Source organism: Sapajus apella, unplaced genomic scaffold (assembly GCF_009761245.1).
Source record: "Sapajus apella isolate SASKATOON/1434 unplaced genomic scaffold, GSC_monkey_1.0 scaffold32, whole genome shotgun sequence".
NCBI lineage: Eukaryota > Metazoa > Chordata > Mammalia > Primates > Cebidae > Sapajus > Sapajus apella.
Window position 1 is genome coordinate 22393188 of NW_022436972.1, and position 15624 is coordinate 22408811.

General features: G+C 37.1%; 1 protein-coding gene across 14 annotated transcripts in view; it reads left to right on the forward strand.

The window, feature by feature from the left end:
- ENOX1 (ecto-NOX disulfide-thiol exchanger 1) overlaps positions 1 to 15624 on the forward strand; it is a 619252-nt gene that overhangs the window by 296382 nt on the left and 307246 nt on the right. For 4 of the 14 annotated variants that reach the window (XM_032294758.1, XM_032294765.1, XM_032294757.1 and 1 more), the window contains exon 2: positions 15181 to 15324. The exons of the other annotated variants lie outside the window; for them this stretch is intronic. The gene's annotated coding sequence lies outside the window, so the exon portion shown is untranslated. The remainder of the gene's footprint in view (positions 1 to 15180; positions 15325 to 15624) is intronic. 14 annotated transcript variants of the gene reach the window in all.

Below are 15624 nucleotides of genomic sequence, written 5' to 3' on the forward strand. Positions count from 1 at the left end.
TAGAGTTGTAGAAATTCCTGATATATATTTTACATTAACCCTTTATCAGATAAATTATTTCCCCCATTTTGCAAAGATTTTGTCCCATTTTGTAAGTTACCTTTTCATTTTGTTGATTATTTCCTTTGCTGTATAGAAGTTTTCTAGATTGATGTGATCTCATTTATCTATTACTTGCTCTTGTTGCCTGTCCTTTGGTATCATATCCAATAAATCACTGCCAAAGTCAACATAATAGAGCTTTTGTTCTATGCTTTCTTCTAGAAAATTTATGGTTTCAGGTCTTGTGTTTAAGTCTTTATTTCATTTTGAGTTGCTTTTTGTGTATGGTGTAACATAAGGGTAAAATTTCATTCTGTGGTATGTGGATGTCCACTTTTCCCGCCACCATTTGTTTATAGTATTGGCACTCTTGTTGAGGATCATCATTTGATCTTATGTGCCTGAGTTTATTTCTGGGTTCTCTACTTTGTTTCATTGTACTATATGCCTGTTTTTATGTCAGGTGATTACTATAGCTTTGTAATATATTTTGAAGTCAGTAAATGTGATACTTCTAGCTTTTTCTTTGATCAAAATTGCTTTGGCTATTCAGGATCTTTTATGGTTTCATATACATTTTAGGATTGTATTTTTCATTTCTGTAAAAAATGCCACTGGGATTTTGATAGAGGTTTTATTGTATCTGTGTATTCCTTTGGATAGTGTGAACATTTTGATATTCTTCTAATCCATGAACATGGGATTTTTATTTGTATGTGATTTAATTTGTCTAATCAGTGTTTTACCGTTTTTGTGTACAAGTCTTTCACCTCCTTGGCAAGGTTTATTCCTGAGTACTTTGTTCTTTTTGATCCTATTGTAAGTGGGATTGTTTTAATTTCCTTTTCAGATAGTTAATTGTTTATATATACAAACAGAACTAATTTTTATATGTTGATTTTTATATCCTGCAACTTTACTAAATTTATTAGTTCTAACACTGTGTGTGTGTGTGTGTGTGTGTGTGTGTGTGTGTGTGTGTGTGTGGACTTCTTAGTTTTCTGTGTATGAAATCATGTCATCAGCAAACAGGTGATTTTATTTTATTTTTCCAATTATTTCCTTTACGAAGTTAAAAAAAAAAAATCTTTTTATTTCCTAATTGGCCTGGCTAGAATTTCAGTACTCATTTGAGTAGAAATTTTAAGGGTGGATATCCTTACTTGTTCCTGATTCAATAAAAATCTTTCAGTTTTTCACCATTGAGTAAGATGATATATACGGGCTTTTCATTTAAGGCCTTTATTTTGTTAAGGTAAGTTCCTACTAAACCTAATTTGTTAAGTTTTTATTATGAAGGCATGTTTAATTTTATAAAGTGCTTTTTCTGCATCTATTGATACTATCATGTGATTTTTATCCTTTATTAATATGATGTATCACATTGATTGATTTTCATATGTTGAACCATGCTTGCATCCCAGGAATAAATCCCATTTGGCCTTGGTGTATGACCCATTTAATGTGCTGTTGACTTTGGTTTGCTGTTATTTTGTTGGAGATTTTTACATTAATGTTCAACAGGGATATTGGCCTATTTTCTTTTCTCATGGTATCTTTGTCTTGGTTTGTATTGGGGTATCTGGCCTCATAAAATGAGTTTGAGGGTGTTTCCTCTTCTAGTTTTTGAAAGAGTTTAATAATATTGGCATTAATTCTGATAGAATTCACTTGTGGAACCATCTGATACGGAGCTTTTATTTAGTAGGTGGTTTCTGATTACTGATTAGGTCTCCTTATTTGTCATCGATCCAATTAGGCTTTCTATTTCTTCATGATTCAGTGTGGTATGTCCTGTGTTTCTAAGAATGTATTCATTTCTCCTAGGTTACCCAGTGTGTTGGTATATATTGTCATATATAATAGTTTATTATAATATTTTTATTTGTGTGGCCCCTCTTTTGACTTATTTGAATCTTTTTTTCTTAGTCTAGGTAACAGCTTGTCAATTTTATCTTTTCAAAAAACCAACTTTTCATTTTATTATTTTCTAATGTTTTTCTGTTTTCTAGTTCATTTATTTCTGTTTTAATGTTTAATATTTTCTTTCTTCTGTTAGCTTTTGGCCTGGTTTGTTCTTTTTCTAGTTCTATAATGCATAAAATTAGTTTTTTCATTTTAGTTTTTTGGTTCAGTGTTTATCACTATAAACTTCCTTCTTAATATTTCTTTTGATGCATCCAATAAATTTTAGTTTTTTTTTATTTTTCAAGATATTTTGTAAATTTTCTTTTTATTTCTTTTTTGAGTCAACAGTTATTTAGGAGTGTGTTTTTAAATTTCCATATATTTGTGAATTTTCTTTTTTTTTGTTATTGATATCTTGTTTGATTTCATTGTGTTAGAAAGATTCTTGGTATAATTTTAATCTTTTTAAAATAAAGATTTGTTTTGTGACCAAGCATGTGATCTATCCTAGAGAATGTTCTGTATGCACTTGAGAACAATGTTTATTCTACTGCTGCTGGGTAGAATGTTCTGTACATTTCTGTTAGGTCCATTTGGTATATAGTGTTATTCAAGACTGCTGTTTTCCTTAATGATTTTCTGTATAATCAATCCATATTGAAGATAAGTTGTTGAAGTCTACTATTGTTATCTTCCTGTTGAATTGACTCTTTTCTTCGCTACATAGTGATCTTTGTCTCTTGTGACAGTTGACTTAAAGGCATTTTGTATATTATAAAAATCACTACCCCTGCTTTCTTTTGTTACTATTTGTTTGGAGTATTTTTTCCATTCATTTACTCTTAGCCTTATGTGTCTTTAAATTTAAAGTGTTTCTTTTGTAGACAGCATATAGTTGAATCTTATTTTTATATTTTTTATTTGGTGAGTTTGATCCACTTAAATTATTGATAAGTAAATACTATTATTATGTTGTTAGTTGTCTTCTGTTTTATAGTTCTTTTGTTCCTCTTCCTTTTTGCTGTCTTATTATTTGAGTTTTTGTAGTGATAAGCTTTTATTCTGTCTTTTGTATAGACTATACTTTTGTGATTACCATGAGGTGTACATAAAACTTATAACAGTCTATCTTAAGATAACATATCTTCAATAACCTACAAAAGCACATTTATTACACACTGATATTGATGTGATAATTTACTTTTTATATTGTGTATTATTAATATTTTGGTTATAGTTATTCTTAAAACTTTTATCTTTTTAATTTCTATTAGGATTAAAAGTGACTTATACATCTTCATTACAATATACCTTGTAATGTATTAGTCTGTGTATTTACCTTTACCAGCAAGATTTATATTTTTATATACTTTTATATTGTTGTTTGGTATTCTTTTGTTACAACTTGAAGAACTCCCTTTCACACTTCTTATTAGGAGCACCCAGTGTTGATATACTTCCTTAATTTTCATTTGTCTTGGAATATATTTAGCTCTCATTCACTTTTAAAAGACATTTTTACCAGATATAGTATTTCTGGATGGCAGCTTTTTTTTCTCTTTCAGCATTTTGAATATATCATCCCACTCTCATCTTGCCTGCAACAGTTCTGAAAAATCTGCTAATGGTTGTATGGAAATTTATTTATGTGATGAGTCATTTTTCTCTTGCTTTCAAATTTGTCTTTGGCTTTTGAAAATTTAATAGTAATTTCTCCTGGAGCTCTTTAGGTTCCACCTATTTGAGTTGTCTCATGAATTTCGTTGTCCATTTTCATCTTCAGATTTTAAAAAGTTCAGCCATTATTCCTTTAAATAAGCTTTCTGTTCCTTTTTCTCTTCTTCTTCTGAATGTCCCATAGTGCATATATTGGTTTGCTTGCTGATGTTGCCTGCTAATGCATATATTAGTTTGCTTGCTGACTTGTTTGTTTGCTGTAAGTCTAGTGGGATTTTCTCACTTTTCTTTCTTCTCTCTGACTAATGATTTGAAATGATATGTCTTTGAGTTTATTCCTTCTTCTGCTTGATTCAATCTGCTGTTGAAACTGTTTAATTTTTCAGTTCAGTCATAATAACTGCAGCTCCAGAATTTCTGTTTGGTTCTTTTTATGGTTTCTATCTCTTTGTTGAACTTCTAATTTTGTTTATTTATTTTCCTGATTTGTTGTCTGTAGCTCACTGAGCTTCCTTAAGGTAATTGTTTGAATTCTTTATCTGGCAGTTATGGATCTCCATTTCTTTAGGGTTGGTTACTGGAACTTTATTTTGTCTTTTTGGTGGTGTCATTTTCCTGATTCTTCATGATCCATGTATCTTTATTTTGGTGTCTGTGCCCTTGAAGAAGCAGTCACCTCTTTCCATATTTATAGACTGGCTTTGGCAGAGAAAGCTCTTCACAAGTCATTTTGGAAGATTCTGGGCAGGACATTTGGCAGGGTCTACAGGTGGCCCTGTTGATGAGGTACATGGGTGGGCCAGGTGTCAGGGCCTGTGGGTAAGTGGATTTGTGTCCAGGATCTCTGTATTGTGGATATTGACGTTTATTATTTATTTTTTCTATTTGCAACCTGTGTCTTTTTTGGAAGTAGTTGTAACAGCTATTACCAAAGATGTTTCTGAATTACTCTTGCTTATCCTTGCTTATCCCCTTGTCCATTTCATCTAGGATGATTTTATTTCTTATGGCTTCTGATATCCTATAATAATAATTCCTGCACTTGACTATACCATATCTATTTCCCTGGACCTCCTTTCTTGGCATATTAAACTCAGTGGTATTTTTTCCTCTTCTGAAAGCTTCTCCAGCCCTTATTGATATAATTTGGCACTGCTATATGTTTTTAATCATCTTTGTTAGTTTGTTTTACCTTTGAAAAATAGATTATAGTGTCCTATAAGGCAGAAATATCTTAAACTTTGATTGTTTTCCATGGCATTTAGCATAGTTTGTTAACATTTAATATGTGTTTCTGAGATTAGTGATTTGTCCACTCTGTTGGTTAGCTTGATATCTATTACAGATATGCTTGGAGCATCTTATAGTAACAGGAAGCATGAAAAATGTTAAAAAATAGTGATAATAACTAAGATTGGACACAGTGAACTAACAGGAGCCAAACTGAAAGAGCTCCCAATGGCCAAAACTGCAACAATTTGAGAAACAATAAATAATAATACTGGGCTGTATACCTCAAATAATAAAATAATTGTCCATGAGTCCATAATATTGTCAATAGTCAGCTGAATGAATCAATAAATGGGTGAAAAGAAACAAGTATCTTTCTTGAAGAATTCTAAATTTTTTAAAAAAAGATTGTATGACAGAAACAATAATTAGAACATCTAGTTAGAACTCCTACAGGCAAAACTCAATGATGAATACTAAAAATGAGTGGCCAAAACTTTAACAAGGAGCAGGACAGTTAAAATGACTCAAAGTAGTATCTCTAACATATTATTTACTATTGTGGCTTTAAACATATGTCTAAATTTTTTTCGTATTCTTCCATCAGGAGATGGAACTTAATTTTTTCCCCTTGACTGCATGATAGAATTAGTGACTTACTTGAAACTAATATAGAAGAGGAAAGTAGTAATTGCGAAGAAACCTGGCAAGCACCACCTTAAGTAATCAAGGTTCACATCACCATTTAAAGTCATGTCGATATCATATACCTTTGATATTATGATAAATGTATTTTACCATTGTGATATTTTTTCCTAATATCCATAATGCACATCTAACTGTGACAACACATTAGGAAAATTATGAATATTCTATGAAATATCAGACCAGTACTCTTAAATATTATCAAGGTCATGAAAAGCAAAGAAAACCTAAAACTGTCACGGTTTGGTGCATACTAAACAAATATGATCTCCGTGGCATCCTAGACTAGATCCTGGAACAAAAACGGGACACAGTTGAAAAACTAGTTTAAAAAGAATAAAGCATAGACTATAGTTAATTGTAATGTATAAATACTAATTTCTTAGCTTGATAACTATACCACATTGGGGTGGGGGAGAGAGAGAAAAAAATTAAGATAATTTAAGGAATTAGCTCATCTAGTTATGGACACTGGCAAGTTCAACATCTGCAGGGTAGGCCAGCAGGCTAGAGATCTAGGGAAGAGTTAATATTACAGCTCAAATCCAAAGACAGTCTGGAGGCAGAATTCCCTTTCTTGGGGGTCCTCAGTCTGTTTTACCTTATGTGCTTCAACTGATTAGATAAGGACCACCACATTATGGAAAGTAATCTGCTTTACTCAGTGTCTACTAGTTAAATGTTAATTTTAACATCTTTACAGTAACATCTAGACTGGTGTTTTCAAATATCTGGGTACCATGGCCTAGCCAAGTTGACAACATAAAATTAACTATCACTGCATTAAAATTTAAGGCATAAAATTTTAAAGACTTTGAGTAAGAAGCAATTTATGGATGGGCAAATACCAGATTGCAAGAGGCTTAGTGTCTCAATGACAGAATGAGGCGAGTATTTATTGGGAAAATGCAAAGGCAAAATAAAATTATTTGACTAGTTTGCAATTACAAAATGGCCTTTTCTTTGATACCTTCTTGGAAAGTCCCTAGTCACATAATTATGTTTGTTAGTTGCTTATGATGCACTGGGTTAAGTTTTAGTTCTAATGTAAGCATTTATCAGAAGTGACGCAAGTTGTTTTGCTCAAGTTGGCAATTTAAGCAAGATTAAGGTTATTTTTAAGGCCTCTGGTTTTGTTTGCTCAGGAATTTTTCAGGTCTGGCCCCCTATCTTAATTTTGGTTTAACAACAGTCAGGAATCTGACCATGCCTTAGCTGGGTCCTCCAGCTGTGAGTCTTTCATAAGGCTTCAGTCAAAGCAATGGCCAGGCCTGTAGTAATTTCAACTAGAGCAGGATCTACAGCAGCTCTGCTCAATTGGAGCAGAATGTATTTCCAAGCTCATTGTTTGTCGGCAGGATTTAGTTTCTCATAGGCCAATAGACAAAGGGTCTAAGTTTCTTACTGGCTGTTGGCTTAGAAACATCCCTCAGTTTCTTTCCAAATGGGCCTCTCCATAAGGTGGTTCACAAAGTAGCAGCTTATGTTAGAGAAAGAGGGCAAGAGAGATGTCATTTATTACTTTTGTCATAGGTGACATCCCATGCACCTATGATGCACCTCTAGTTGAGATTCACTATATAACATAATGAGCAGACTATTTCTACTTGATCTAAGGGTTTTGGTCAGAAATAGTCTGTTTTGAAATTACAGAGGATGCTGGGAACAGATATTTCTGGTGAAGAACTTAGGTCTGATCCTTGGAAAATAGGGAGCCCTTGCAAGTTCTTGAGTAGTGGATGTACACAGAGTTACATTTTAAGAATTATCTCATCTAAACACTTACTTTTTTTTTTTTTTTTTTTTTTTTTTTGAGACAGAGTCTCACTCTGGAGTACAGTGGTGTGATCTCAGTTCACTGCAGCCTCCACCTCCTGGGTTCAAGCCATTCTCCTGCCTTAGCCTCTTGAGTTGCTGGGACTACAGGCCTGCATCACCATGCCTGGCTAATTTTTGTATTTTTAGTAGAGACAAGGTTTCACCATGTTGGCCAGGCTGTTCTCGAACTCCTGACCTCAAATGATCTGCCTGCTTCAGCCTCCTAGAGTGCTAGGATTACAGACGTGAGTCACAGTGCCCTGCCTCATTCACTTTAGTTCAAATGTTTGTCACCATTATAGTCTGAGGATGACCCATTTTGGGCTCTTTTCAGGATGAACTACAGGAATAAATACTAGCTAGAAGTTTATGGTTGATAATGGTTTGGATGTTTGTCCCCTCCAAATCTCATGTTGAAATTTGATTCCCGGTGTTGGAGGGAAGGCCTGGTAGGAGGTGATGGGATCATGGGGATGGATCCCTCATGAATGGTTTAGCACCATTCTGTTTGTGATAGGTGAGTTATCAATAAGTCCATGCAAGATCTGATTGTTTGAAGGAGTCTTGGACGTACATACAGCTAGTGCTCAACTTACGACCACAGTCAGGACTGCGGACCGGTCGTAACACGATTTGGTCGTAAGTTGAGTAGGCTATATGTACAGTTGAAATGGTGCACGCGGAGATGGTAGTGCTGCCAGAAGCTGGTCCGCACTGTCGTACACCCAGCTGGGCAACGTTTGCGCTGCCAGACGCGGAGCAGTCGTGGCTAGCGATTGTGGTCGTAAAGTCGAATGGTCGTAAGTTGCATAGGTGGTAAGTCGATCAATACCTGTACTTGTTCTCTCTTGCCCCTGCTCTCATCATGTGATGGACCTGCTCCTATTTGTCTTCCACCATAGTAAGCTTCTTGAGGCTGCACCAGAAGCAGACACCAGCACCATGCTTCCTGTATAGGCTGCAGAACTGTGAGCCAAAATAAATTTTTCCTTATGAATTACCCAACCTCAGGTATTTCTTTATAGCAATGTAAGAATGAACTGACACAATGGAAGTGCATAAATTGTGATATCATGAGTTGCAATGAATGGAAAACAGTGTTGACAGGTTTTCAGTGAAAGGGATAAAGAAGGGTACTCTATTTTTACTGCAGGATCACTCTTAGTCCATTTGTGCTGCTATACCAAAATACCATATATGAAGTAATTTATAAAGAATAAAAATTTGTTTGCTCACAGTTCTGGAGGCTGAAAACTTCAAGATAAATGCACTGGCAGGTTCAGTTTTCTGGGAAGGGAAGCTGTTTTCCGAGATAGTTCTTCTGGATGAGAGGAACCCTTTGCTCTCATATGGCAGAAGGCAGAAGAGCAATTATCTAAATGTTATGTGAAACATTTTTTAATAAGGGCCTTAGTCTCATTTACCTGGGAGGAGTACTCATGACCTAATCACCTCTTAAAAGACCAATTTCTCATGGTAAAACCCCGTCTCTACTAAAATACAAAAAATTAGCCGGTTGTGGTGGCATGCACCTGTAGTCCTAGCTACTTGGGAGGCTAGGGCAGAGGAATCACTTGAACCTGGGAAGCAGAGGTTGCAGTGAGCTGAGATCGCACCACTGCACTTCATCCTGGTAACAGAACAAGACTCTGTCTCAAAAAAGGAAAAAAAAAAAAAAAAAAAAGACCAATGTCAATACTATCGCATTGGCAACACCTGATTTTTGAAGGGGACACATTCCAACAACAGTATTCCACCCTGGCACCTCTCCCAAATTTGTGTCCTCTCACATGCAAAATACATTGATTCCATCCTAGTAGCCCAATCTAAACTTGTTCTAGCATCAACTGAAAGTCTAAAATCCAGAGTCTCATCTAAATCCTATATGGATGAGACTCAAGACACAATTCAGCTCAAGGCAAATTGCTCTCCTGCTATGAACCTGTGAAGTTAAACAAGTCATATGCTTGTAAAATATTAATACAGTAGTGGGGCTGGGCACAATGGTTAATTCCTGTAATCACAGCACTTTGGGAGGCCAAGGCAGGTAGATCACTTGAGGCCAGGAGTTTGAGACCATCCTGACCAACATGATGTAACCCTGTCTCTACCAAAAATTTAGCCGGTGTGGTGGCAGGAACCTGTAATCTCAGCTACTTGAGAGGCTGAGACAGGAGAATTCCTTGAACCCCGGAGGTAGAGGTTGCAGTGAGCCAACATCCTGCCACTGCATTCCAGCTTGGATGACAGAGTGAGATTCTGTCTCAAAAATGAAGTAAAGTACAATGGTGGGACAGACATAGGATAGACATTTCCATTCCAAAAGAAATAGCAAAGAAGAAAGGGGTAGCAAGTCCCAAGTCTAAAACCCAACAAGGCAAACAACATTAAATCTTAAGACTCGAAAGTAATCTTTTACTTCATGTCTTGCCTTCAAGACATACTGGAGTGGGTTGGATCTCCAAGGCTCCTGGAGACCCTTCTATGACAACTTTGTTGAGCATAGCCCATGAAGCAGCTCTCACGGGCTGGAGTTCAGCCCTTGTAGTTCTCTCTGGCTGGAGTTTCATGCTGTGGCTCTACAATAATGCGGTTTTGCATGCTGTGGCTCTACAATAACGGGGGACCTGCCCCCATGGCTGCACTAAGGATTGCTATACTGGGGCCTCTCTGCAGTGGCTCTGACCCCACAGTTCTACTAGTTATTGAGCTAGTGAATGCTCTCTGCCATAGCCTTGCCTCTGTGGCAAGCAGGTCCCTGCCTCAGTCCCAAGGCTGCCTGAGACATCCTTTAAAATCTAGGTGGAAGTAGCCATGCCTCCACAGCTCTTGCACTCTGTAAGCTTCAGAACTACCACCACATGGAGGCTGCCGAGGTTTATAGCTACAGCTGGGTTCACTCAAGCCACAGCTAGGGAGGCTGAGGAATGCTGTGCCGGAATGTGGGGAGCAGAGACTTGAGATTGCCCTGGACAGTGAGCCCCCAGATACCCTGGGCACCCTAGGCCCCTTCCTCAAAACCATTCTGCCCTCAAAGCCCTAGCACTCTGGGCCCGTGATGGGAGGGGCAGCCTCAAAGATCTTCAAAATGTGTTTAGGGCCATTGGTCCATTGTCTTGATGAATAGCACTTAGCTTCCTTCTATTCATACTAATCTCCTAACCAAACAGTCACTTGGTCATGCCCTTGGTTTTCTCTTCTGAATGCACTTTTTAAAATTCTCCACATGGCCAAGCTAAAAATTTCCCAAATTCTCACAATTTGGGATAATGGAAAATTCAGACTTTACTCCACCAAATATTCTAGTTAATTGCTTTTAAGTTCTGCATTCCACAAAGTCCTAGGACAGGACAGAATTCAGCATAATTCTTTGCCAATTTATAACGAGGATGGCCCTTCCTTCAGGTTTCACTACCTTGTTCCTCATGTCCACCTGAGATCTCAACAGAATAATCTTCACTGTTGGTATTTATACCAACATTCTGTTCACAACCACTTAAGGCATCTATAGGAAAGTCAGACTTTCCCTACAGCCTTCTGCTTCTTAGCCTGCACCAGAGTTGCCCTTAATGTTCTGTTCATGATGGTAGAGGCTTTATCCAGCATTTACCCATTACCATTCCAGCTTCTACCCATTACCCAATTCCAAAGCTGTTTCTGCATTTTCAGGTATTTATTATAGCACTATCCCCTTCCTCTGGTTCCAATTTCTGTCTTTGTCATTCCTATAACAAATACCATTGATTAGGTAATTTATTAAAGAGTAGAAATTTATTTTCTCACAGTCCTAGAGGCTGGATAGTTCAAGATTAAGGCACCAGAAGATTCGATTGTCTGTGGTGCAGGCTGCTCTCCACTTCCAAGATAGTTTACCTGGAGGGGAGGAATGCTGTGTTTGCACATGGTGGAAGGCAGAAGGACCACCTACCTGAATGCTGTGTGAAGCCCCTTTTATAAGGGTCTTAATCACTTTCATGAGGGAGGCAATCCTCATGGCCTAATCATGTCTTAATGGCTCTACCTCTTCATACTATCACATTGGCAACACCTGACATATTCAAACCCTAGCACTCTCTTTAATTAGACCTTCCAGGGCTAGGAAACAGGGAGGGTGTAGGGGAATTCAAGCCACTGTGGGCTTTTAGCTCCTCTGTTCAGTACAATATTGTATGGGTCTGGCAAGGACAAAGTAGTGTTCTCAGTGAGAACACTTGCAAAATGAATGTATTCAGAGGAACTATATGTTAAATCCTTAAATGATGAGATTCCTGACAAGCTTCTTTTGAATTAAAGTACTGAGTATGGGGGAAATACGAATGCTTATTAGTGCACTAAGACAACATTTCTACATGAACATTACAAATCAAACAGTCTTTGTTTCTATTGCTTCTAGGGAATTATAGCCACCATCATTTTGTGGCTCTGCACTTGTAAAAGTACAGTACATTTTTTCATTATATTTTCCAGAGTAAAAGGGCGTATGGTTTCTGTCTACAGTGACAGACATGTTTTCTTGAACAATGCCAAGGAAAGGTCACATTGGAGATCTGAGTCTCAAACCCTGTGATTTAAATTTGAGGCTAAGTTTAAAATTGGCATGTCTAGACCTTGCCAAGCTCCATTAAAAGCCATGGTGTCATTTTGGATTACAGTTGAATAGAACAGGATCCTACGGGATCATGTACCTCTCTTGGTAGCAATACATTGATTTTCTTTGTACTATTACCTGGCTGTGTTGCTAGCTTCAATATCTACTTTCGCACCAAACCCTGGAAAATAATGTCTAATTTCATGAAGCTATTTTTTTCTTTTCTTTTTTTTGTCAACTAAGCTATGGAAAACCTGTTTTTTTCTAAAGTGTATAATATTCTGGCTTTTCAGTTATAATAGAATTTCTGTAAATGCCTAATCATGTCTGTTTAGTTATAGTTGATCTTAAATGCTACCTTCCTCACTGAAGCCTTCTTGATTCCATTCATCCCCAAAAGAGAGGATCTCCAACTCCTCTGAAGCTTCAGAGCACATTTGCCATCACTGATATCACCCATGATCTGTTATACAACAATAGTACTAATCTTTCCTAACCTATTTTTTTTTTTTTTTTTGAGATGGAGTCTTGCTCTGTCGCCCAGGCGGGAGCACAGTGGCATGATCTCAGCTCACTGTAACCTCCACCTCTAGGGTTCAAGCAATTCTTACCACCTCACCCTCCCAAGTAGCTGGGATTATGGGCATGTACCACCACACCTGGCTAATTTTTGTATTTAGTAGAGACGAGGTTTCACCATATTAGCCAGGCTGATCTCAAACTCCCGACCTCAAGTGATCTGCCTGCTTTGGCCTCCCAAAGTGCTGGAATTACAGGCGTGAACTACTGTGCCCGGCCAACATTTCCTAACTTTTGATGACTTCTTACTGTATGCCACTCAGTGCACAAAGCACTTACTATGGCTTAATCTTACTTAATCCTCAAACAGCCTTTATGGGAAGTATATCCTGCAGATAAGGAGGCTAAGTTATAGAGTTTTAGCACCTTGCCCAAGGTCATACAGCCAGGAAGTAATGAAACAGGAACATCCCCAGACAGTTTGGTTTCAGACTCCATTATTACAAACACCTACTGGTACCACCTTGTTATGGTTTTTGACATTCTAGTTGTATCTCTCTACAAGACAGTTAGATCTTGACTAAAAGACTGTCTTGATTACTGCAGTGTTCCTGGAATTTTCCAACTTTTTGTTCAGCTCATAAGTATCTAATAAATAGTGGCTGAATGAATGTTTGAAATTTTCCATTAGGATTTTATAGAAAAAGGGCCTACTAGTATAGACATTTAATCTGAAAAAAAATTTTTTTGGTTTTGTTTTTTGTTTTTTGAGACAGAGTCTCACTCTCTAGGCCAGGCTGGAGTGCAGTGGTGCAATCTTGGCTCACTGCAACCTACACCTCTCAGGTTCAAGTGATTCTCAAGCCTCAGCCTCCTGAATACCTGGGATTGACAGGTGTGTACCACCACACCTGGCTAATTTTTTTATTTTTTGTAGAGACAGGTTTCACCACATTGGCCAGGCTGGTCTTGAACTTCTGGCCTCAACTGATCTGCCTGCCGGCCTCCCAAAGTGTTGGGATTACGGGCGTGAGCCACCATGCCTGGCCTGAAAATTTGTTTTTGAATGGCATGTAGTAAACAGAATGCTAGTGTATGAGGTTGTAAGAAGAGTTGCTATTCATTTCACATTCCTCTCATTTAGTTTAGATCCATTGGTTCAAGTATTTTTTCCCCAGTCTTTGTCAGGCTCTCCTTTCTTCTTTGATGCAAAGATAAACTCTCTCTGTTTTCCTCTATTCTTTTTCTTTTTTCTTCATGTAATAATTCTAGGTTTTGGTTCTGTAGAACTTGAAAATACTATCAATCATTTCCTTTTGTTTCTTTATTCATGACTTAAGCTTCTGTGGCCAAAAATCCAATAAACTAAAATTTTTTTAAGTTATTCATGACCTTCCTGACTCCATCGTTTTCTAGTCTATCTGAGGGACTTTTGGTCATGCAGTTGTAGCCATGAGCTGAAAGTTTCATGACAGACAAAAGTCTATGGCATCCAAAGCTATCATTTCAAGGGTGCAGAAGCATTTATTTGGTCAGCAGTGACCCTGGACACAGTGTGAGAGTGGGCACTGGGACAGCTGGTGGAGGGTAATTTGAGGGGGGGGGTGTCTCTGTGTTGGCACTGGAACCATCAGAAACAAATGTTTAGATAGTTGGCTAAAAACGAGAATGGAATTCCAACTAGAACCCTGGCTCTGTCACCCTCAGCCATTAAGGTAGATGTAGCCACAAAGAGATACAGTAATATCACTCAGTGATAGCCACAGAGGATGTGGGCTCCGCTCCTGATCAGCAGAACTTAAGTGTTCTCATTCATCGGGACAGTAGAGGAACTGTGGGTCACATGGAGGAGCCAGAGAAAGATGAGAAATTTGCAGCGCTAGCCTTGATGTAGCCCCGCACACAATCCTACACCAAACACAAGGGAGCTCCTCAGTTTCCATCAACTTTCTCTCTTTGCATAAGGAAGAAAGGTTGGGAGAAAAATATATACTGCTTAAAGCGGGGCATTTGTATTTATGTGGGCCTGACTGAATAAGACAATATTTAATATAAAACTAAAGCAAATTAGGCAGCACAAGTTCTTAATTAATAAGTAAAACTTGAATTAATTTAGTATGTTGCACTGTTATCTGTTCTCTTCTCAATTCAGTTTGTGAAATATTTGTCTAAATCACCAAGTCCACAGAGTAAGATGAGGGAAAGTACCTGCCCTGAGGCCTTGAGACTTTGATGGTTGCAGATTCTAAGCCTGAGGTCAGCAATCTATGCATTGAGTTTTCTCATCTGTAAAATGGAGCCAATACTTTTCAATTGCAGGGCTGTTCATACTAAAGATCTCAGATTTAAAAGCCACTTGCACAGTGCCTTATATCTGGTAGGCACTCAGTAAATACTGTCATTGCCCTTGTGTTCATACCCTGCCCACAGTTACTCAATCCCAGCCTAGTTAGATAAAAGGAAAAGCAGAAGTTTGCTTAGTTATAAATACTCCTGACCTTTAGAAATTTCTAAATGCAATACTGAAAGGTTACTGTCCCACCCTGCCATTTATGAATAAGAAGATTTGGGGTACAAAATTGATAGAAATTAATAACATCACATTGATAATACACACAGGCGATAATAATATCATTGCAGGCAGTAATGGCACTTTAGACATTTCCTAATGATGTGCTTTTCTTTGCTTACAGAAGCCTCTGGTATGTCAGAACCACACTGTCTTCCATGGGACTTCCTTTGTGAACAGCATCCATTTAAAAGACTTTTATGAATACGTTGTTTCAATCAAGTCCCCAAAGAATACACTTATCTTCTGAGCTGCCAGCAGTTTTAAGGTTTGTTAATTTTTTCATTTTTTTTACTGAAGATACTAATTTTGAAGGATATTTTTAATGGAAAATATTTATACTCTATTTCAATTAGAACTCTGGGAGTAGATTTTAAACAGATTTTCATTTCTTAATCTCATTGAAACTTAGATATAAATGAAAATAAATATCTTGTCATACTTAATTGTGTATACTCTGTGGAATGTAACAAGGATATTAGAAATAAAATATAACCCATATTGGCTTAAAACAAATTTTATTTTTGTGTTTATAAATTCTAACTGAATAGATTCAATCAATTTATAC